At 43.6% G+C, this 25,429-nt stretch overlaps 1 long non-coding RNA gene across 5 annotated transcripts; it reads right to left on the bottom strand.

The window, feature by feature from the left end:
- Positions 1–1,966: 1,966 nt before the first annotated feature.
- LOC121573836 lies at positions 1,967–25,174 on the bottom strand. Of its 5 annotated transcripts, none has more exons than XR_006002097.2 (7): positions 25,092–25,140; positions 12,964–12,994; positions 12,318–12,414; positions 11,915–11,991; positions 9,628–9,752; positions 6,076–6,237; positions 1,967–2,238 (listed from the first exon to the last, which is right to left on the bottom strand). It is a non-coding gene; the product is annotated as an uncharacterized LOC121573836 (long non-coding RNA). The 5 variants fall into 5 exon arrangements; XR_006002100.2 differs by lacking the exon at positions 25,092–25,140 and adding an exon at positions 22,376–22,497 and having other exon boundaries at positions 9,628–9,748; XR_006002096.2 differs by lacking the exon at positions 25,092–25,140 and adding an exon at positions 22,376–22,497.
- Positions 25,175–25,429: the final 255 nt, after the last annotated feature.

The raw sequence follows: 25,429 nt of genomic DNA on the forward strand, positions 1-25,429 counted from the left end.
GTTTCTCTTTGTAGTCCGTGGTAGTTTACAAGCCCTGCTACATCCAACGAGCGTCAGAGCCAGTGTAGTAGGATTTGGTCTTAGTCCTTTATCGACACTTCGCCTGTTTGATGGTTCATCAGTGGGCGTAGCGGGATTTCTTATAAGTGTCCGGGTTAGTGTCCCACTTCTTGAAAGAGGCAGCTCTAGCCTTTAGCTCAGTGCGGATGTTGCCTGTAATCCATGGCTTCTGGTTGGGATATATCCATACGGTCACTGTGGGGATGACATCGTCAATGCACTTATTAATGAAGCCGGTGACTGATGTGGTAAACTCCTCAATGCCGGAACATATTCCAGTCTGTGCTAGCAAAATAGTCCTGTAGCTTAGCATCCGCTTCATCGGACAACTTCCGTATTGAGTCTGTCACTGGTACTTACGGTTTGAGATTTTGCTGGTAAGCAGGAATCAGGAGGATAGCTTTATGGTCAGATATGCCAAATGGAGGGCAAGGGAGAGCTTTGTATGCGTTTCTGTGATGTGGAGTACAGGTGATCTAAAGGTGACCTTTAAGCATCAGTTGTCAGAGCAGCTTACCGATCACTGCACCTGTACACAGCCCATCTGTAATTAGCCCACCCAACTACCTCATACCTATATTGTTATTTACATTGTTATTTATTTTGCTCATTTGCACCCCAGTATCTCTATTTGCACATAATCTTCTGCGCATCCATCACTCCAGTGTTAATACTAAATTGTAATTATTTTGCACTATGGCTTATTTATTGCCTTCCTCCATAACTTACTACATTTGCACACACTGTATATAGATTTTCTATTGTGTTATTGGCTGTACGTTTTGTTTATTCCATATGTAACTCTGTGTTGTTTTTATCGCACTGCTTTGCTTTATCTTGGCCAGGTCGCAGTTGTAAATGAGAACTTGTTCTCAACTGGCTTACCTGGTTAAATAAAGGTGAAATAAAAAACAAAATAAAAAGTTTTTTTCGCCTCTAGTTGCACAGGTGACATGCTGGTAGAAATTAAGTAAGACGGATTTCAGTTTTCCTGCCTTAAATTCCCCGGCCACTAGGAGTGCCGCCTCTAGAGGAGCGTTTTCCTGTTTGCTTATGGACCTATACAGCTGGCTGAGTGCGGTCAGTGTCAGCATCGGTTTGTGGTGGTAAATAGACGGCTACGAAAAATATAGATGAAACTGTAAGATGGGTAAATAGCCAGAGGCTACATTCCAGAGGACTGTAATGAACATAAACGTGATCCATACACTGTACACAGTAGCCTTTTCTCTCACACTAAAATAATTATAGACAATCTACAGGTTGGACAGGAGATTTAGGACAACACTGCTTACTGTCATCACTTATCTAGTTTCTAGGTGAGGTGAACACAGCAATTAAAAGGATATTTTTAACATTTCTAGCTATTCAGCTCTGACACAGTTGGGTGGCCATACCATACGTTGCGTAAGATAGCTCTACTGTGTATGTACATTAGATAAAGTGCTTGTTCATATTGACAAAAGCATTATTCATGGAGTAACTTTCTAAATTCAATTCATACGATGGACCATAAATTACACCACATGACATTGAGTTGTTTTGGTATTTTCTAATTCAAATCGACCATTTCCATGCAAAATGTTCTCTTTTCCCATCAATATTTAGGACTGGTTGAGTCCTGCAAGTGAAACTGCGCAACAGAAATAACATCTAAATAAATATTTGACAGAGTGACTCAAAGGAAACGCATGCATGTCCTTCAGTCTATGACTAAGACTGACTATATGTCTAAGAGGGTAAACTCCCTGATAGAAACCAGATAGATCAAGATTGATTTTAGGTGGAGGAGATTGCATCTCAATAAGAACTAGCTGAAAGTCTTGATCTGGGACGCTACAGGTCCAAAGACAATGCTATAGGCTTCAATGAGATGGGATAAAGTGAGGTAGAGTAAAAGTACACGTGGAATTTGGATAAACTATCCCTTTAATTACTGTATCTCAGGAGATCACAAACACTACATTTGATTCAAGTACAGCAAAGTACAAAAACATACACATATTCATATACAAACACTCCCATGCACACTAGCACACAATCGCACAAAAACACACTTGCATGCACACACGCACACACACACAAAGGAGTTGCTGCGGCTCAAATCTTGCGTTTCTTCCAATCTGGTTCATCGTCAGCCTCTACATCAGACTCTGAAAGATCGCATCTGGTTGGGTCCTGGCAGAAGACAGTGAGGAGGGGAGACAATTTACTTCGGTACGGTACATTACAACCATCCTTACACGATACAAATAAGGGGGTCATATTCAGTGTCAACACAACAGAAAATGAAACTGATACAGACCGAGAGAAGGAATAATGGGAGAAGATATTAAGAGACAATAAGGGAGGAGTAGTGAAAGGGATAGGACATAAGTCAGTGAGGCAGGTCGGGAGGAGATTAAACTATTTCCCTATTTTTATCACTCTGTCCATTCTGAGCAGTGATTATAATCCAACATCTGTCCTAGGTAAGTAATGGAGGGGACATGACACTCACAGAAACATATACACACATGGAAAACACACACGGGGTTAGACTATAGGAAGGAGAGAGTAGGGGAATTAAGAATATGTTCTTCTAATACCTCCACTAGGGTCCAGGCAGCACCTCCTAAAACACCTGCAGTGTGCCTCCTAGTCAGTGACTCTTTTATCCACCATACCCTCTCTTTTAGAACTTTCTTACAGGTCATTCAATGATCAGGTGAGGGAGTTGTAATGCAATATTTATTCTGTTCTGTCTCGTGTGTTTGTTAGTGGTGCGTGAGTCAGCTGTTTGTTCACCCGCACCCGCCCGCAATTGCTAATAATCCATCTGCAACCGCCCGACTATATGTGATAAAGTAAAAATCTGATGCCCGCACCCAACCCTAACCCGCAAATATAGAAAATGTGCTATAGGCTACAGTCAAAGACTGCAGAACGATTATTTGACAGGGGTGCAGGATTTTGTTGATGCCCGCTTTAGATATATTTCTGCTTAGACTATCCGACATTTGCCTCCTGAGTGGCGCAGCGGTCTAAGGCATTGCATCGCAGTGCTTGAGGCGTCACTACAGACCCGGGTTCGATCCCAGGCTGTGTCGCAGCCGGGCGCGACCAGGAAACCCATGAGGCGGCGCACAATTGGCCCAGCGTCTTCCCGGTTAGGGGAGGGTTTGGCCGACCGGGATGTCCTTGTCCCATCGCGCGCTATAGTGACTCCTTGTGGCGGGCCCGGGCGCATGCACGCTGACTTCGGTCGCCAGTTGTACGGTGTATCCTCTGACACATTGGTGCGGCTGGCTTCCAGGTTAAGCAAGCAGTGTGTCAAGAAGCAGTGCGGCTTGGCAGGGTCGTGTTTCGGAGGACGCATGGCTCTCGACCTTCGCCTCTCCCGAGTTTGTACGGGAGTTGCAGCGATGGGACAAGACTAACTACCAATTAGATATCACAAAATTGGGGAGACAAGGGGTAAAAAAAAATATAAAAATAAAAGAATATCCAACATTTTGGTAGGCTATTTGTTAGTCAACTTGTCTATAATTAGATACATGTAGCTTCTCTTTTGTCAATATATGTTGCCCAATAGAAGACTAAATAAACCCTTGCTAAACAGAATAATGTAATAGATGCTTCAATCTAGTTGACGTCCATGAAGTTCTCTCTGTCATCTTTCACGGAGCAAAGACATTTAGGGACTGGGGAGAAAATATAAAGCCCCCCTCCCAGAAAATATTTTCTCTGTGCAAAACATCCAAATGACATCAGTTTGACCGGTTGTAAGGAAAAAGAAAGCTGTGAAAACGACGCAACGTGTTTCTGATAAGATTTCAGGTCGGCTTCAATGCATATTTTGTGGTTGAAATACTATCAGCTTTTATGATGATTTATGATGAAGACAGCAACTCTACAGATGGTATCTAACTGAGCATTGCATTCTCTCAAGCTGCAGAAATAAATCAATCATATTTCTCCACTCCTGTTCCCAAGTCCATATTTAGCCTATATTTGGTGTATCATTTTACTGCAAGAAATGCTTCATTCCGCAGGAGTTATTATTAAGGCTATAGCCCTATTCACACGGGACTACTATTACTAGAACATTGGTTATGTATTTATTACCCCAGAATGTCCGTTATTCCAGAGGCGCAATATTATTTTATGATGCATTTGGCGATGTTCAATTCATTCGCACAAAATGTATACACAAAAGCATTCACTGTGAAAGTCATACATGTAGCCCCTTATATAGGCTATGTGCAGCACTTTGTTCAATTTATCCAATCCGTTATTGTTTTCTTGCTCAAACCGCAAGCAACAGCTGTCAAACTAAGACATTTCTCTAAAAACATAAAGATGTCGATTCGCAAGGGACTAGTATCATCAGAGGACTTTGGAGTTTGCCAAAAAAACTGTAGGTTATTCTGGTTAGTCAATGTCCAGATTTCAGTTTCCATTTAACCCATCTAAACAGTAGACTACATTTCCCTTAACATGAAATAGGCCTATTTGAAGTACCGCCTTGTGACTGTCGAATATGTATAGAACCTCACAATCAACACACATAACATAGCCGGTACTGCTATTACCCTCTTACCACTTCACCAAATCTTCCCCAAACATGACTTTTCTGGCCCTCCCTTCTCTTTATTTTCAACTCTCCGTTCACAGCGTTTGTCTTATTGAACTCAGTTTAGGCAATGTCCTTTTTGCCTCCTTGGATTGACGTTAACTTCTGCCCGTTCCCAAAAGCATTATTTGGCAATTGGCTGTGCAGGCTATTTGGCACGCACAGTTAAGCCCTCAAGCTTAGGCTTATGCAGTAATACCAGATAGCCTAAAATAATGAAAGAAAAACCTCAATGTAGCCTATATAAATTGCACAATAATTATACATTCATGGATATTTTAAAGGTATTTTTTCTCTTTATTTAACCTACCCGCCACACATCCGCCCTTCAGCCACAATATTTAATGATCCTAAACCCGTCCGCCACGTGGATATAACCGCGGGTTATGAGTCAACCCGCGCATCACTATTGTGTATACTGATACCAGGGAGCCCAACAAAGGGAGTAAACGGATCAGTTGGTCATGAATCTGTCACGGTGCCCAAGTGCTACAATGCGTCTCATTAGTGTTAACATTCCAATTAGCAGTGGTAATGACTAATGAGTGATCGGGTGGATCAGCTGAGCGAGCCCACTCAGGTAAAAGGCTACAGGTAGGGTTACATGGATCAGGATGTTTTCTTAGCCCAGACTAGACGTGGTACCTTGGTGTGTCTTACCCCACTGTCTATGACACTCAATACTTCAGCACCTGCATGGATGATGATGGCCATGAAATCTCCATAGCTCATCTATACACCTGTCGACTGGTGAGGTGATGAGCTATATTGACAGTCCATTGGGATTGTGTCGCCAGAATTAGACTGATGCATAATGCATGTGAAATATTATTGACAGAGAGCCAAACAGGGGCCAGGCTACACTTTCCAACCCCTAGAGCGATAGCCATCAACACGAGAGAATCTCTCAGGGGAATGACCTGTTCTTACTCCTAGTCATTTTGGACTTTGATCATCAAATTGAGTTAAAAAGGTTATATAAGTTAAGACTGTGAGCCTCAATAAGTTCATACACCCATTATCTACTGTGCTAACTAAATATACTGTCTCCTGTCAAACATCATGCCATGAATTACATTTTTATGGACCTAAACATATCATGAAGGGGTTTGGGATGTCTACAGATTAATGTGGACGTTTTCCTTAAACACATTTAGATCCTCAGCCCATAATAGTCCTGTCCATTAGCCAGGTGTAACACGAGCCCTCTTAGGTAGCTGATTGGTGGTTGGTGGGCCTCCAGACCTGGGCTGCAGCCTGCAGCACTTTAAACATCCACGTGTCACCAAGCCAGGCAGGCTGCAACCTTAGCACAGCCACAAACTATACCCACCGCAGACTCATCTTACAGCCTGTCTGTCTGTGTCATCACAGGAGTGTGTGTGTGTGGTTGGTCTTACTTGGTGTAGGCAGGAGCGACCCAGTAGGGGTTTTTGGAGGCCTTCTTGGCGTGTCGGAGGATGGCCTGGCGAGGGTTTCTGTCATCGGTTTTGTCCAGAGCAATGTTCTTCACAATGAAGGAGGACAGAGTACCTCCATGGGCTGCCACATGACCACCTGACCTGAGAGGAAGAGAGGAACACTGGGTTAGGAACACATTTTAGTCATTTAGCAGACGCTCTTATCCAGGGCGACTTACTGGAGCAATTAGGGTAAAGTGCCTTGCTCAAGGGCACATCGACAGTCAGCTCTGGGATTCGAACCAGAGATTTTTGGTTGACTGGCCCAACGTTCTTAACCGCTAGGCTACCTACCACCGACACACATATCTCCTACACATGCACAGACCGACAGGCAGGCAGACACACTAGCAACATACACAGACCGACAGGCAGGCAGACACACTAGCAACATGCACAGACCGACAGGCAGGCAGACACACTAGCAACATGCACAGACCGAAAGGCAGGCAGACACACTAGCAACATGCACAGACCGACAGGCAGGCAGACACACTAGCAACATGCACAGACCGACAGGCAGGCAGACACACTAGCAACATGCACAGACCGACAGGCAGGCAGACACACTAGCAACATGCACAGACCGACAGGCAGGCAGACACACTAGCAACATGCACAGACCGACAGGCAGGCAGACACACTAGCAACATGCACAGACCGACAGGCAGGCAGACACACTAGCAACATGCACAGACCGACAGGCAGGCAGACACACTAGCAACATGCACAGACCGACAGGCAGGCAGACACACTAGCAACATGCACAGACCGACAGGCAGGCAGACACACTAGCAACATGCACAGACCGACAGGCAGGCAGACACACTAGCAACATGCACAGACCGACAGGCAGGCAGACACACTAGCAACATGCACAGACCGACAGGCAGGCAGACACACTAGCAACATGCACCCAAAAGCATACATACAGACGAAAAAAGTCTCACATTTAATGACAGACAAGGAAACACATTCCTCCTGCTCCAAAACATACACACATGAAAATGTTAGAAAAAATGTCCTCATTTCCATAAGAGTATTTATGTTGTGTTAAAACATGGACTGCCACAGTCACACTCACATTCAAAATCCTATTATCCCCAATGTCGCACTAATGCAATTCTACAAAATACCAAACATGTGCAGCAGCAGATTAGTAAAAAATTAAATAGCACATTATCCAAACAGGTTGTCACATGGAAACCTTTACCCTAGTGTATCTACTTCACACAAAGTCACCCTATATTCAAAGCACACGCATAATTGACACTGCTGGACTGCACAGGCGAGTCGCGACCAGAATGTGGTTAATAAACCCTACAGGAAACTCCTACAGTATAGCCTATATAACGTGGGCCTCTTTGAGCTGTCATTATGTGTCAAGTCCTCCTCTTGTTCACCATCCAAAGGACACAGGGACAACTCAAATTTCTGACTCAATCCTTTTTATTTTTAGTTTGCTCTCAGTCGATTGGTCTGTCCAGTAAATTAGCCAGTAAATTAGGTTGTAAACCTTTAAAGACAGAACAAAAAGTTACCATTTTAATTAAACATTTTAATGAACTTAAATTAGTTTAAACATTTAAATAAACATTCTAAATAACTTAAATGAATTAACCATTTAAGCCTTTTACCATTGGCGTCTTTGGACTGAACCTGTGAGTGAACTTGGAGTCTTCTCTCTGAAGTTTGTTCTTCTGAATGACTGAGCCCCTCCATGCCTTCACAGGTGCTCCAAATCAGTGAAAATGATTGATCAGGTGACAAGCAGCCGGTTTGCTGCTGCTGGTGCACTCTGGGAAGTGTAGTTCTTTGACTCACTCCTGAGATTCAGCTCAACATTATGACTCTTCAGACAGTCACAAATTTGATAGCCATTCACTACATAGGCCTCTCTGTCACAGACATGCAGTCTTAACAATTCAGAGAGGGATGAGGGAAAATGTGATCTTCTCCTGTTCTAGAGCCTAGGCTATTTTCCTATCCAGTTCCAATCCCACTGAAACCCAAAATCCTGAATCCTGTCTCGCATGAAAATTGCTAACTTTATTATCGATAGGTTGCATTATCAAAGCACGTCTCTTGCCGATGCATGCCAAAATACCGCTATTACATTTCCTCCGCTTCTTTGTGCTGTCTCGTACTGCAGCCCATATGAGAGCTTCGGTAGAGAATGTCACGATCAACAAACGGAGAGAGAGGAGATATGGCTATTGAGAGTAGATATGGCTATTGAGAGGAGATATGGCTATTGAGAGTAGATATGGCTATCGAGAGGAGATATGGCTATTGAAAGCAGATATGGATATTTTTGAAACAGAATTGGTCCCCATTAAGATACGTTGATATTTAAACTATTTCCATTCTTCATCTCCCCATTATTAATGAGCTGATCTGCTATCTGTATAATCATCAACTCGATTTATCCATATATAGGAGGTATTCTGTCTTTCGTTGAAGGAGGTTATCTAGCAAGGTTAGCAACTTTGGTCATTTGCCTTTTGTTTGAATGCTGTTACAAAGTTTGCATGATTTGACAACGCTATACTCGGTGTGTCCTAAGCACGCTGTGTCGAGATAGCCTACTGCTGAAATGTGCTGAATTAATTGAGGAACATAATAATGCTCTGAATTTATGAACGGCCTGTTTCACAACTCACAACGTCATTGGCGATCAAAGATAGTTTGCCTACTCGCACATTACTAAATATCAGTTTAATTTGCTCTGAAATCTTTACATAGTGCCGCAACCAATCCGACAAGGTGGCGCAGCGTCCTGCTTATTTGGGGAGAATCCTGGCATAGTGACCATATCTTGGTTTTAAATGCTTTAAAATGGGCACTTCCGATTCTTGCGGTATTTCCCGGGACAAATATTAATTATTCCAGAGTATTGAAACTTGGTAGATCTTTTGGGAAATATCCATCCCTAGCACCCAGCCAATCCCTCAAACATTACACAACACTTTTAAGAGTAGTTTAAATCAGGATGATAAACCAACTACAGTGAATTAGCCAACATGTCATTCTCTCTTTCCCACTTTATTCTCTCTAAACCTCGTGCCCATAATATTGAGCAAGGGAATATGTGAGCATTCAAGAGAACAGCTGGGCTGCAAACTTCTCTCAAAGCATCACAGCTAAACAGACAGCTGGAAGACATTCAGTCAGGAAATGTTGTACAGCACCTCAGCTTATTGAGTGTTTGTGTGTGTGATAGACTGTACGCACAGTGGACATAGGAGTCCACAGAGGTCCTTGGGGCAGCAGCGGCTCAGCAGTTAGGGAAATAAGACAATGGCCAAATGTGTTAGTAAGGGAAACACAACAGGGGTTGCATTGTGTTGTTGTGACCCTGAACTGCAGCGGTATTACTTCTAATATTGGTCAAGCCCAATGCCTTTGTTTGTAGACCTATTCCTACCAGCAGTAATAATAAGGTCATATTCGTTGATTGATGTAGTTGTATTGTTGTCCCTATAATGTTACCTGGTCCAGTGACGGGGGGCTCAAGCTTGTGGGACTTCATAAGGTCCACTCTGTCTTTCTCCAGCTGTTTCTTAGTGCTGTGCTGCCGGGCCTCACGGAACATGGGAAGAGGATGGGCTGGCTGGCTGGCGAGAGAGAGAGAGAGCGCGAGAGAGAGAGAGAGAGAGCGCGAGAGAGAGAGAGAGAGAGAGAGAGAGAGAGAGAGAGAGAGAGAGAGAGAGAGAGAGAGAGAGAGAGAGAAAGAGAGAAAGAGAGAAAGAGAGAAAGAGAGAAAGAGAGAAAGAGAGAAAGAGAGAGAGAGCGAGAGAGAGAGAGAGAACAAGTACAAAACACATACATTAACAAACATGTCAACAGGCCTTACTGGAAAGCATAGCATAACAAAGCCATACACTCAAACACACCAAGTGGCCTCTGGCGAGATCCATGTTCTCTCTGTGTACTCTTTCTGCCATGTTGGATCCCAACAGGGTCATTATCACTTCCATGTTTATATTTACACATCCACGTGTGTGTCCCCAACATTATGTGTACGCTTGTATATCTGAGTAACAGTGTGTGTGTATGTGTGTGCTTCCTTAGAGGTTACAGAGACACACTTAGTGTAGGGCTAGATGAAGTGATTTTCCATTCAGGAGCTCCTGTTGTCACTGCTCAGTGTTAATTCTTCTCCTCCACGCTACATTAAATAAAAAGGTTACTGTTAACAGATCCCCACTCTTTTCTCAATGGGCCATCACCGTGCTTCCTCTCCACTCTAATTTTCTAGCACTAGGGCACAAGTTTGTCACTCAGCGACCATGACCTTTACTCTCACAGCCTGTCGGCGTGGCGATGAAATCACATGATGGATAATAAAAAGGGTTCTGTCGCCTAAACAATAAGCTGTGTGTTCCCTCCTAGTCCATCACGGCTCAGTCAGGTGTCTGGTCCTCCTATTCATATACGAGGCTGACAGAGGAGAGCCACGTATTGTGGGGGGGGGGGTTGATTCAGGAGAGGGGTGTGTGTGTAAGCGGGGGTATCGCGCTGCCGGGGATGGGAAAGGTGGCTGTCCCTGGCGTGACTGGGGCCCTGGGTGGTTGACACGTGGCATCATGCCCTGTGGCGGTCTGTTCACTCACACTCACCATCAGCAAATGGGCCTGCACCGTGACAACACTGACTGAACATTGCCTGATGCCACCTCTGAAATCTGTGTGTGTGTGAGAGAGTGTGCTGTATAATACTGCTAGAGTGTTTGTGCCTGATACTGTGTGTGTTAGGGCTGGGCGATATGGCCAAAATATCATATCACGGGATATGAAAGAATAATTGTATTTTATGTTTTTGATTTCAATGTGTCTTTCTCCATTCTGATTGTTTTATACTGTTCAATTCAATCAAAAATAATAATACATTTTCATCAATTTCTGCATTTCCTGCACTCATTTGAGGTCATTTCCACACTGCCACGTAGGGATGCACAATATGGGTAAACAATCTAGGCCTTATTTTAACCAAAATGTTGATGATTATTCTAATTCTATAGTTAGAATATAATACTGGCCACTTTGAATACAGTGTTTGACATGACAACAAATGAAAATGCCCGGAAGGATTTATTGTGACAGCGTAGGAACCAAAGTGTTGACAAGTGTTTCCTAGGGGACCCTATAATCTTTGGCTACACAATGTTTTCTCTTAGCTACGGTAGCTAACATATTCTTGCGTCGCGTATTCCTCTTTGATTTAGAAGATACTGTTGCTCAAAAAAGCATGCAGATGTAGGACTACACCATCACTGGTATTATCAGGCTGTATAGCTAGTTACGTTTGCTCTGGCTCAGTAAATGTTTTAGTTAGCTAACGATTAGCGGCTAACAAGATTTAGGCCCACCTTACTAAGAAAATACAAACTAGCTGTTTGCAGATGTAAGAAACACAAACAAATAGTGTAATTATAGAACGCTAGTGGATTTATATTAAGAAGCAAAGTGAAAACAATATCGTTGTCATCAACATTGTTGCATGTGACCATGCAGAGACTGGAGGAACAACACATGCGCTCCTTGAGTGACGGGGCAGGGCTAGGTCTGAGAGAGAGCGGAGCGTTGACTCAAGTAGCAAAGTAAACCATAAAAATGGACGTTATACACGGCGTATCACATTTAACAAACCAAACATTCAACTACCGTTATAGAAGATAGAGCAAAAACCCAAACCGGTCCGTGCATCAATACCGGTATATCGTAAAATACGGTATACCGCCCAGCCCTAGTGTGTGTGTGTTTGTTGAGGTACTTACGTGTGATGTAGTCTTGCGTCAGTGTCTCTGCTTGCATCTCTTTCCTCTTGCTCTTCACCACACACAGCTCAGCTCCCCTGCACACAGAGAGATAGAGACACCACAGAATTCATATTTCATTCTGTGGGAGACAAGGTCAGTTTTATACACCGTTCTCAAACATGGGTGCCTGTAGGTTAGAGATGGACCACAGGCCAGTCTCTTCTGCTCTGCTCCAACAGGATGGAGTCTAGACAACCCACTTCAGGCACATTATCAAATATACACACTATCGTTTCTCGCTGGGAGTTTGTAAAGTGAGAAAAAGACTGACGATGTACAGGACAGCTAAAAACGTGTCATAAAAAAAATAACAACTGTCGTCCCAGCCACCATAAAAGTAAACATTCTCAGCTCAGTGTACCTGAGACTCCTGACAGGGTCTTAGTAGACCTTTAGCCGGTCCATTTCCAGTCCCCACCATAATCTGATTCAGCTTGGGATGCCAGACACACCACACCCTGAGAGAGAGACAGAGAAACAGAGACAGGAGATGAGCTATACAGAGACATACTGAACATTTCATCGTAACATGAGATTCAAATCATTCGTAGCGACGACTGCTGGAGCGGACACATTGTGGTAGTGGTTTGTACTATTGACCGCGGTAGACTATAGTTGTAGAGTGGGATGCGGGCAGGTTTTTAACAGTCGGAGTGGTCTCTGCATTAGTTGACTATATTTGGTTCTCAGGACGGGGCCTGGATCCATCAGTCTGTGTGTGACAGATGGCTCGCTGCCAAGGCAAATGTGACCACGCTCATAGCAGTGATGAAGCACTTCAGAGTGCACGTGTGTACTATTTTTGTGAGAGACTTCCAGTTTATAGGTTGAAGTCCTGAGATGCTAAGCAGATGTGTGGCAGGTAGCACAGTAGTGGCTGGACGTTGGATGTTCCTGAATGTACAGCAGAGTCCTCTCACTCAGGCTTTTTGTGCTCTCTCCATCTCTCTAAGACCCTCTGTAACAAAGAGGCCTAATGTAGGAATGGAAGAGGATGCATTACTCACACACTGATAGTGCAGTTTCCTCTATGCATGACTGTGAAAGAGAGAGAGAGGAATAATTATTTAACGTTTTATACAAAAAGAAAAAGGTTTATGACTGATGCTGGGCACAGTAGGCAGTATTACAAGCTGTAGGCAGTATTACAAGCAGTGGGCAGTATTACAAGCAGTGGGCAGTATTACAAGCTATAGGCAGTATTACAAGCAGTGGGCAGTATTACAAGCTGTAGGCAGTATTACAAGCAGTGGGCACTATTATAAGCTGTAGGCAGTATTACAAGCAGTGGGCAGTATTACAAGCAGTGGGCAGTATTACAAGCTGTAGGCAGTATTACAAGCAGTGGGCAGTATTACAAGCAGTGGGCAGTATTACAAGCAGTGGGCATGGATGGAGTATTAGTGTGAATTGGAAGACCCCAGTTAACCCCAGTTTGACAAAGTGAGTGTGTGGGTGGAGGAAGTGATTGTATGTATGTGTGTAGCAGTGTGGTGCTTTTTTGTGTGAGGTGTGTTTGCCAGAGAGAGAGAGAGTAGTGTAGCTGTGGCATGGCGTGCCCTGGCCCCGCGGGTGGATCAGGGTGGCCCTGTGGGGGGTGGGACAAGATGGGGAAGGGCAGGACTAAGGGTGGTGTGACAGCATTCAGCTTCCCACCAGGCTCCCAGTGGTAAGGGGACCCCCCCACACACAGCAACACAAAACACACTTATGAATGCACATACTCACACAATGCATAGGCATTACACATCATGCACTTACGTAAACAGTCAGCCAAACACCCCCACCCACAAACCCCGCAGGCACCAACAGCAGCTGTGTGTGTGCCGGGTGAGTGAGTGTACTAGACATATAGGGGTTAATCTGCCCCACTGACCATGTGGTGGAGTAATTTATGATTTAGAAAGATCAAGAAAACGCTCCCAAACAGGACTGGGTCTTTAGGTAATCTATCGGCTTGGAGATTATAGATCATTTAATTTACATCACATGAGGAATTCCGTTACACTCCAGTAGAGCTCAGAGACTTGACCCAGCAGCCTAACACAGGCAAGAAGGACCAAGACCAGCACAACAGTCCAGCCCGATCCAACCCAACTGACTTAGTCCAGTCAAGTATAGCCCAGCCCAGGCCAGCAGAGCTATGCAGTAGCCTCACCCAGGCGACACAGCAGTAGGGTTCCAATGTACACTACAGGTCAAAAGTTTTACTCATTCAAGGGTTTTTCTTTATTTTTACTATTTTCTACATTGTAGAACAATAGTGAAGACATCAAACTATGAAATAACACATATGGAATCATGTAGTAACCAAAAAAAATGTTAAACAAATCAAAATATATTTTATATTTTAGATTCTTCAAATAGCCACTCTTTGCCTTGACAGCTTTGCACACTCTTGGCATTCGCTCAACCAGCTTCACCTGGAATGCTTTTCCAACAGTCTTGAAGGAGTTCCCACATATGCTGAGCACTTGTTGGCTGCTTTTCCTTCACTCTGCGGTCCGACTCATCCCAAACCATCTCAATTTGGTTGAGGTCGGGGGATTGTGGAGGCCAGGTCATCTGATGCAGCACTCCATCACTCTCCTCCTTGGTCAAATAGCCCTTACACAGCCTGGAGGTGTGTTGGGTCATTGACCTGTTGAAAAACAAATGATAGTCCCACTAAGCCCAAATCGCTGCAGAATGCTGTGTTAAACATGCTGGTTAAGTGTGCCTTGAATTCGAAATAAATCACAGACCGTGTCACCAGCAAAGCACCTCCAAACCATAACACCTCCTCCTCCATGCTTTATTGTGGGAAATACACATGCGGAGACCATCCATTCACGCACACCGTGTCTCACAAAGACACAGCGGTTGGAACCAAAGGACAAATTTCCACCGGTCTAATTCCATTGCTCGTGTTTCTTGGCCCAAGCAAGTCTCTTCTTCTTATTGGTGTCCTTTAGTAGTGGTTTCTTTGTAGCAATTCGACCATGAAGGCCTGATTCACACAGTCTCCTCTGAACAGTCGATGTTGAGATGTGTCTGTTACTTGAACTCTGTGAAGCATTTATTTCGGCTGCAATTTCTGAGGCTGGTAACTCAAATGACTTATCCTCTGCAGCAGATGTAACTCTGGGTCTTCCATTCCTGTGGCAGTCCTCATGAGAGCCAGTTTCATCATAGCGCTTGATGCTTTTTGCGACTGCACTTGAAGAAACGTTCAAAGTTCTTGACATTTTCCATATTGACTGACCTTCATGTCTTAAAGTAATGATGGACTGTTGTTTCTCTTTGCTTATTTGAGCTGTTCCTGCCATAATATGGACTTGGTCTATTACCAAATAAGGCTATCTTCTGTATATCCCCCTACCTTGTCACAACACATTGGCTCAAACAAATGAACTTTTAAGAAGGCACACCTGTTAATTGAAATGCATTCCAGGTGACAACCTCATGAAGCTGGTTGAGAGAATGCCAAGAGTGTGCAAAGCTGTCATCGAGGCACAGGGTGGCTATTTGAAGAATCTCAAATATAACATATTTTGATTTGTTTAACACTTTTTTGGTTACTACATGATTCCATATGTGTTATTTCATAGTTTTGATGTCTTCACTATTATTCCACAATGTAGAAAATAGTAACAAATAAAGAAAATCCCTTGAATGAGTAGGTGTTCTAAAACCTTTGACCGGTAGTGTAGATATTCAGAGCCGTGTGTTTATAGTGTGGGGAATACACAGTTTACTCTCCTACTCCACAACATTACATCACATCATGGAGATGAGAGCAGCTCTTTAATCGGCTATTCAATAGCATTCTTTCTCTGCCTCCTGTCTGAAAAGAGAACATGTAGTGGATAGTATCTATCAATGTGTGGCTGATGAAGAGAAACAAACATGTTTCCGACAGGACAGAAAATCTGATGATTTTGGTAACGAAGTCAAACTGAGCATGTTTTTGATCTTCAGAAAGAACTTCCTGGCCCCTGGTTAGCTGCCAGTGTGTTCATTTTAACAGGGTTATTGCTGTTGACAGAGAGAGAGCCATAGAACAGGGTGGCCAGGCAAAAACAAAAAGGACCACAGCAGCCAAACATCTAGCTTTGGTGCCACTAAATGGGGAAATCTCAATTAAAGTGTCCGTTTGCCTTAGCACCCCATAACTGACGTCAGAATGACCTCCAAATAGGCCATTGTGGAGGAGCAGTGTACTGAGCCACAAAGAGGAGAACCATGGCCCATGTCCCACCTTGCACCCTCCTCCTCACTCTATAGATGAAAGCCTAAACCTCTCCATCAAAGAAAGCAGGAGAGGGAGAGGCAGGCTACTGTTTGAGAGCCATCAAGCGTGAGAAGTGAAGGGTAGCAAGTGCAAACATCAACACCCACCCACACTATGGGAGGCAGGGACAACGCCTCCCCAATACACAACACCCACCCACCACAACCAAATACACCTTATCTAGGTCTTTCCCATTTCTCCCCAGGGCAATCTACTGTAGGATTTCCAGGACTGCTATATCCACTAGTACTCTCACAGAGGTATTTCTCAGAGATATTTCCCACTGTACCTCAGTGGGAGTGAGTCTGTGAGTTGTCACCTGGTTCATGCCCTCCTGTGATAGACAGAGATAAGTTAAGAGTGGATGGATTATTTACCTTATCCAGGATAAATAAATCCTCCGTTCCCTAGCACAGCCTATGGCCCAGGTCTGGGTTTACGCTGACTGTTTAGTTACCCTGCCTTTCACTCGACTGCATGGTGCACCACTTCATAAAGACAGCACTTAAATTCTTAACCCATCTCAGAGCGGGACGGCTAGTGTAAACACAGTAAATCGCTCATTCGTCAGGTCCCCTGAGTGCACGTCACCCCCCCCTCCCACCCCCCAATGAAATAACTTTACTACCTCATAGCTCTGCTTATCTGGTTTGGGATGGGGAAGGTACTAAATATACAAGGGTACATGCACTTAGGTCTCTCTCTCTGTAGGCTGTGCCAGGCCTTCTGTCAGACAGGAGAAGAGATGGCAGCCGGCTGGCAGAGGAGAGAGGCAGGGCGCAACACAGCCACTGTAACCCCGAGGAGAGGATAGGAGAACCTGGCCGTCAGGCCTGGTCCAGAGGGATACTGAGATAGAAGCTATTAGCCTCCGTCAGACCTCGTTGTTATGACTACACATACACTCTGCTAAATCCCCGGGCCGACAGAGACAGTAGAGATGGAGATAGAGAGAGGGAGGGAGACAGAGAGCAAGAAGGAGCGATGGAAAGGGATTGAGGTGGAAGAGCGGAGAGAGAAAAAGAGCTGCACTGTGCATACTGTACTGTATGACATGACACAGACAACAGAGAGAACATTCTTCCAACGACGGGCTGGTGGTGTGGTTTCAATTATCGACAGACCTCTCTCGCTCTCTCTCCAATCTGAACCTCTATTTAGCCTGGTGAAGAGAGCTATTTTGATTGGCTAATACAAGACAGACGCTGCAGTGGAGTGTTGAGGAGAACACCTGCAGCTGCTGTATCTCTAGAAGCATTATAGAGGTGTAAATAACTGCTACTCCATTTTATGTTATGGATACATGCACTTTGCCTTGGCAACACGTAGCATGTAGGTTCTCTACATGCAGATAGATTGTGTAGAACATTACTTCACATGCACATTGTGTGTGAATGGACTATAATAATTTTGCTAGTTATACTATTTCATTCTCTATCTAATGTTTACTGAAGCAGTTGGAAAAGCATCTACTGTGTGTCTCCTGCCAATACTGGATGGGGAGGATTGTCAGAGAATAGGGGTACATTTCTCCCCTCTTTCCTGGCTTGGCTGGCCCTTAAAATAGTGTTCCTGACTCTTTTCTCCTCTCTTCTCTTTCTCTTAGATCGGCTTGGCTGGGTTGAGCTGGGTTTTCCAGTTCTCCCTACACTGAAAGACGATCGTGCTACTGGCAAACCATAGTGTTGGGGAAACATCAGTATTCTGCTCTCATTCAGAGATGAGACCCACAAGTAGCACAGTTGGCCATGTTGAGACCCACAGACATAACTCAAGTCAGATGTTTTAATGAAAGGCTTTCTATTGAAATGTAACAATGATACATGTAGGCTAATCAAGATGTTCAGACACAAATGCATGGCTTGAATTAAGTTATATAATACAAAAGCCTTAGTCACTTGTTCCATAATTAACAACCCATAAATAACTATTGATTTTCTGCTTAATTTAAGAACGGTAAACTTAGATATGTGTTTTTGGTTGTTGAGTCAATTAGATCATGCCCATTTCAAGCCTATCTTCCCAAAAAATTATACGTTATTTCAGAATATTTAGGCAAGTTAGCTGGCTAACTCATTGATCCTACTTTGTAGAATACCCCTCTGGTGGCTACTGGTTCTGTTGCATTGTGGGCACTAGTCTGTGTAGTATACCCCTCTGGCCTGAGTAATTACGTTTGGCATTTAGCAGTATCTACAGTATCAGACCTTACTAATTGAGTTCAGCAGTACAGTGAGGAAAAAAAGTATTTAGTCAGCCACCAATTGTGCAAGTTCTCCCACTTAAAAAGATGAGAGAGGCCTGTAATTTTCATCATAGGTACACGTCAACTATGACAGAGAAAATTAGGGAAAAAAATCCAGAAAATCACATTGTAGGATTTTTAATGAATTAATTTGCAAATTATGGTGGAAAATAAGTATTTGGTCACCTACAAACAAGCAATATTTCTGGCTCTCACAGACCTGTAACTTCTTTAAGAGGCTCCTCTGTCCTCCACTCGTTACCTGTATTAATGGCACCTGTTTGAACTTGTTATCAGTATAAAAGACACCTGTCCACAACCTCAAACAGTCACACTCCAAACTCCACTATGGCCAAGACCAAAGAGCTGTCAAAGGACACCAGAAACAAAAGTGTAGACATGCACCAGGCTGGGAAGACTGAATCTGCAATAGGTAAGCAGCTTGGTTTGAAGAAATCAACTGTGGGAGCAATTATTAGGAAATGGAAGACATACAAGACCACTGATAATCTCCCTCGATCTGGGGCTCCACGCAAGATCTCACCCCGTGGGGTCAAAATGATCACAAGAGCGGTGAGCAAAAATCCCAGAACCACACGGGGGGACCTAGTGAATGACCTGCAGAGAGCTGGGACCAAAGTAACAAAGCCTACCATCAGTAACACACTACGCCGCCAGGGACTCAAATCCTGAAGTGCCAGACGTGTCCCCCTGCTTAAGCCAGTACATGTCCAGGCCCGTCTGAAGTTTGCTAGAGTGCATTTGGATGATCCAGAAGAGGATTGGGAGAATGTCATATGGTCAGATGAAACCAAAATAGAACTTTTTGGTAAAAACTCAACTCGTCGTGTTTGGAGGGCAAAGAATGCTGAGTTGCATCCAAAGAACACCATACCTACTGTGAAGCATGGGTGTGGAAACATCATGCTTTGGGGCTGTTTTTCTGCAAAGGGACCAGGACGACTGATCCGTGTAAAGGAAAGAATGAATGGGGCCATGTATCGTGAGATTTTGAGTGAAAACCTCCTTCCATCAGCAAGGCACTGAAGATGAAACGTGGCTGGGTCTTTCAGCATGACAATGATCCCAAACACACCGCCCGGGCAACGAAGGAGTGGCTTCGTAAGAAGCATTTCAAGGTCCTGGAGTGGCCTAGCCAGTCTCCAGATCTCAACCCATTAGAAAATCTTTGGAGGGAGTTGAAAGTCTGTGTTGCCCAGCGACAGCCCCAAAACATCACTGCTCTAGAGGAGATCTGCATGGAGGAATGGGCCAAAATACCAGCAGCAGTGTGTGAAAACCTTGTGAAGACTTACAGAAAACGTTTGACCTGTGTCATTGCCAACAAAGGGTATATAACAAAGTATTGAGAAACTTTTGTTATTGACCAAATACTTATTTTCCACCATAATTTGCAAATAAATTCATAAAAAAATTTTTTTCTCATTTTGTCTGTCATAGTTGACGTGTACCTATGATGAAAATTACAGGCCTCTCTCATCTTTTTAAGTGGGAGAACTTGCACAATTGGTGGCTGACTAAATACTTTTTTCCCCCACTGTATCTACAGTATCAGACCTTACTAATTGAGTTCAGCAGTATCTACAGTATCAGACCTTACTAATTGAGTTCAGCAGTATCTACAGTATCAGACCTTACTAATTGAGTTCAGCAGTATCTACAGCATCAGACCTTACTAATTGAGTTTAGCAGTATCTACAGTATCAGAACTTACTAATTGAGTTCAGCAGTATCTACAGTATCAGACCTTACTAATTGAGTTCAGCAGTATCTACAGTATCAGACCTTACTAATTGAGTTCAGCAGTATCTACAGTATCAGACCTTACTAATTGAGTTCAGCAGTATCTACAGTATCAGACCTTACTAATTGAGTTCAGCAGTATCTACAGCATCAGACCTTACTAATTGAGTTTAGCAGTATCTACAGTATCAGAACTTACTAATTGAGTTCAGCAGTATCTACAGTATCAGACCTTACTAATTGAGTTCAGCAGTATCTACAGTATCAGACCTTACTAATTGAGTTCAGCAGTATCTACAGTATCAGACCTTACTAATTGAGTTCAGCAGTATCTACAGTATCAGACCTTACTAATTGAGTTCAGCAGTATCTACAGTATCAGACCTTACTAATTGAGTTCAGCAGTATCTACAGTATCAGACCTTACTAATTGAGTTCAGCAGTATCTACAGTATCAGACCTTACTAATTGAGTTCAGCAGTATCTACAGCATCAGACCTTACTAATTGAGTTTAGCAGTATCTACAGTATCAGAACTTACTAATTGAGTTCAGCAGTATCTACAGTATCAGACCTTACTAATTGAGTTCAGCAGTATCTACAGTATCAGACCTTACTAATTGAGTTCAGCAGTATCTACAGTATCAGACCTTACTAATTGAGTTCAGCAGTATCTACAGTATCAGACCTTACTAATTGAGTTTAGCAGCATCCAGTATTCCCCAGGCCAACTCTCCTCTCCTGCCTGTATAGTCCCAGTAGTGGCTGTACTGTAGCTCTAATCCCTGCTGGGGATAATTCAGCTCTGGTTAAATGGGAGATTAAAGAAACTACCTTAAACCTCTTAATCTAAACAGACAAGACTTATTTCCTGCCCAAATGAGAGCTTAGACTGATGTAGGAGAGTTTTAGGACAAACCACAAATCCTGAGAGGAAATTAAATTATAGGATTTTTCTAGGTAAGTCTGCAATACTGCATCTGTTGCAATGTACAGAAATTAATATTGTCCCTTCAACAAAATACTGTTTGATTATCTATGTACATGGTTGATTATGTTTGTGAACCAATACATTTAAATGAAACCTTAGGATATGGTGTAGTCATTCTGGTCAGTTATTATTAGTGTTGCAGTCAAGAGTTTCAGGATGTTACTCACGGCGTTGGTGACCTCTATCTCATAGACCTTTTTTTATTTTTTATTTTATTTCACCTTTATTTAACCAGGTAAGCCAGTTGAGAACAAGTTCTCATTTACAACTGCGACCTGGCCAAGATAAAGCAAAGCAGTGCGATAAAAACAACACAGAGTTACATATGGGGTAAAAAACATAAAGTCAAAAATACAACAGAAAATATATATACAGTGTGTGCAAATGTAGCAAGTTATGGAGGTAAGGCAATAAATAGGCTATAGTGCAAAATAATTACAATAGTATTAACACTGGAATGCTAGATGTGCAAGAGATTATGTGCAAATAGAGATACTGGGGTGCAAAAGAGCAAAATAAATAACAATATAGGGATGAGGTAGTTGGGTGGGCTAATTTCAGATGGGCTGTGTACAGGTGCAGTGATCGGTAAGGTGCTCTGACAACTGATGCTTAAAGTTAGTGAGGGAGATAAGAGTCTCCAGCTTCAGAGATTTTTGCAATTCGTTCCAGTCATTGGCAGCAGAGAACTGGAAGGAATGGCGGCCAAAGGAGGTGTTGGCTTTGGGAATGACCAGTGAGCTAAGATAAGGCGGGGATTTGCCTAGCAGTGATTTATAGATGGCCTGGAGCCAGTGGGTTTGACGACGAACATGTAGTGAGGACCAGCCAACAAGAGCGTACAGGTCACAGTGGTGGGTAGCGTATGGGGCTTTGGAGACAAAACGGATGGCACTGTGATAGACTACATCCAATTTGCTGAGTAGAGTGTTGGAGGCTATTTTGTAAATGACATCGCCGAAGTCAAGGATCGGTAGGATAGTCAGTTTTACGAGGGCATGTTTGGCAGCATGAGTGAAGGAGGCTTTTTTGCGAAATAGGAAGACGATTCTAGATTTAACTTTGGATTGGAGATTCTTTATGTGAGTCTGGAAGGAGAGTTTACAGTCTAACCAGACACATAGGTATTTGTAGTTGTCCACATACTCTAGGTCAGACCCGTCAAGAGTGGTGATTCTAGTCGGGTGGGCGGGTGCCAGCAACCTTCTGGAAAGAGGCTCTGTCGAAGAACACCAGCTTCCCATTGCCCTCGTCCTTCTTCACCGACGTCCCTGTCACCAGCAGCTTGTCATGAGGGCTGAAACAGCAGTCTGTCCTGGGGGGGACACACACAGTCACACACCACAGTTCAGCCAGCTGATACTAGACAAGCACATTTGTACAAAACATAATGTCATACATTTGCCTTCGGGAACTGTACGCTGCACATGTAGGTAGTGTGCCAACCAGTTACGTTGAAGTAATCACAAGAAGGGTGTTCAAATCACCTATTATTAATGTCAAGGGAATAATGACGTAGTACTCACATGGGGAAGAAGTTGGAAAGCCCTGTAGCCACATTGAGGCTTCTTGAAATTAGGGATGTCCCAGATCTTCAGTGTCATCACCTGGCAGAGAAAACAATGTAAACATGGGAGTTATTCAAGAGTTATTGTAATTATTTCATGCTGGTCTGATGGTCAACTCTCTCCTGTGTTACATACTATAGGTCACATGGCCTGGTAATTCTTGTACAGTGTTCTTAACTCAACAATGACCTTCCCGGAACTATAATGGTTTAAAAACACTGGCACCATGATGAGAGTCTCCACACAGGGATAATCGAAGCCTGAGGCATCGCGGGCCAAACAGATACAGTGGGGATAAAAAGTATTTAGTCAGCCACCAATTGTGCAAGTTCTCCCACTTAAAAAGATGAGAGAGGCCTGTAATTTTCATCATAGGTACACGTCAACTATGACAGACAAAATGAGATTTTTTTTCTCCAGAAAATCACATTGTAGGATTTTAAATAAATTTTCTTGCAAATTATGGTGGAAAATAAGTATTTGGTCAATAACAAAAGTTTCTCAATACTTTGTTATATACCCTTTGTTGGCAATGACACAGGTCAAACGTTTTCTGTAAGTCTTCACAAGGTTTTCACACACTGTTGCTGGTATTTTGGCCCATTCCTCCATGCAGATCTCCTCTAGAGCAGTGATGTTTTGGGGCTGTCGCTGGGCAACACGGACTTTCAACTCCCTCCAAAGATTTTCTATGGGGTTGAGATCTGGAGACTGGCTAGGCCACTCCAGGACCTTGAAATGCTTCTTACGAAGCCACTCCTTCAGTTCCGGGCGGTGTGTTTGGGATCATTGTCATGCTGAAAGACCCAGCCACGTTTCATCTTCAATGCCCTTGCTGATGGAAGGTTTTCACTCAAAATCTCACGATACATGGCCCCATTCATTCTTTCCTTTACACGGATCAGTCGTCCTGGTCCCTTTGCAGAAAAACAGCCCCAAAGCATGATGTTTCCACACCCATGCTTCACAGTAGGTATGGTGTTCTTTGGATGCAACTCAGCATTCTTTGTCCTCCAAACACGACGAGTTGAGATTTTACCAAAAAGTTCTATTTTGGTTTCATCTGACCATATGACATTCTCCCAATCCTCTTATGGATCATCCAAATGCACTCTAGCAAACTTCAGACGGGCCTGGACATGTACTGGCTTAAGCAGGGGGACACGTCTCGCACTGCAGGATTTGAGTCCCTGGCGGCGTAGTGTGTTACTGATGGTAGGCTTTGTTACTTTGGTCCCAGCTCTCTGCAGGTCATTCACTAGGTCCCCCGTGTGGTTCTGGGATTTTTGCTCACCGCTCTTGTGATCATTTTGACCCCACGGGGTGAGATCTTGCGTGGAGCCCCAGATCGAGGGAGATTATCAGTGGTCTTGTATGTCTTCCATTTCCTAATAATTGCTCCCACAGTTGATTTCTTCAAACCAAGCTGCTTACCTATTGCAGATTCAGTCTTCCCAGCCTGGTGCAGGTCTACAATTTTGTTTCTGGTGTCCTTTGACAGCTCTTTGGTCTTGGCCATAGTGGAGTTTGGAGTGTGACTGTTTGAGGTTGTGGACAGGTGTCTTTTATACTGATAACAAGTTCAAACAGGTGCCATTAATACAGGTAACGAGTGGAGGACAGAGGAGCCTCATAAAGAAGAAGATACAGGTCTGTGAGAGCCAGAAATCTTGCTTGTTTGTAGGTGACCAAATACTTATTTTCCACCATAATTTGCAAATAAATTCATAAAAAATCCTACAATGTGATTTTCTGGATTTTTTTCTCTCAATTTGTCTGTCATAGTTGACGTGTACCTATGATGAAAATTACAGGCCTCTCTCATTTTTTTAAGTGGGAGAACTTGCACAATTGGTGGCTGACTAAATACTTTTTTCCCCCACTGTAGTACAGCTTAGAGGGACATACGGCTAGAACAGAACACGCACAAAGACTCCAAGGGAACCCCTCTGCTTCTATGTATAGAAGATCTGCATGTGTGCAGAACAACTTTGCTGATGGTGGCAGACTGGCCGTCTTTATTTGCACTTGGGGGAAGAGATGAGCTCTTTCCCCGCTGAAACAACCGAGACTGTAGGAAGCGTGTTCAGACATCACAGCTCTACTGAAAGCGCTGAGTCAGGACTGGAGTAGAGGGACTCTCTCCAATGTATACACACACAGGCACAGAGCTACAGTACAGTGTTGTTGAATGCACAGTTAGGCAATGCTGATGTTCATATTATATTGGTGGTGTACTGTAGTAGTAACAAATCCGGAAAGCATAGGCAGTGAGGCAGGCTGATCGATCTCACCTCCTCGAGAAGCCAGTGTTGTCCCTTCGTAGGAGAAGGTGAGACGGGAGGTGTCTGTTCCTGGGGCGTTGGCCTGGCGACAGTGGAACTTGGTATGGACCTGGGGACGGAAGAGGATAGAGGTCAAAGGTATGACAAGTGAAGATGACCCAACATTCACATAGACATTGTATCAGAGTGAACATTCCAGGACATTGTCTCAGTTACTGAGGTATAAAATGCATGCTCCCTACTGTCAACCATCCTTAGTGAACTTCTAAACACTCTGCTATAAGTTCTCTTTCACAAACGGATGTTGAACTCTTACCACTCCAGTAACATAAAGACCTTTTCATGTT

The sequence above is a fragment of the Coregonus clupeaformis genome, chromosome 9, assembly GCF_020615455.1.
Source record: "Coregonus clupeaformis isolate EN_2021a chromosome 9, ASM2061545v1, whole genome shotgun sequence".
In the NCBI taxonomy this organism is placed as follows: Eukaryota; Metazoa; Chordata; class Actinopteri; order Salmoniformes; family Salmonidae; genus Coregonus; species Coregonus clupeaformis.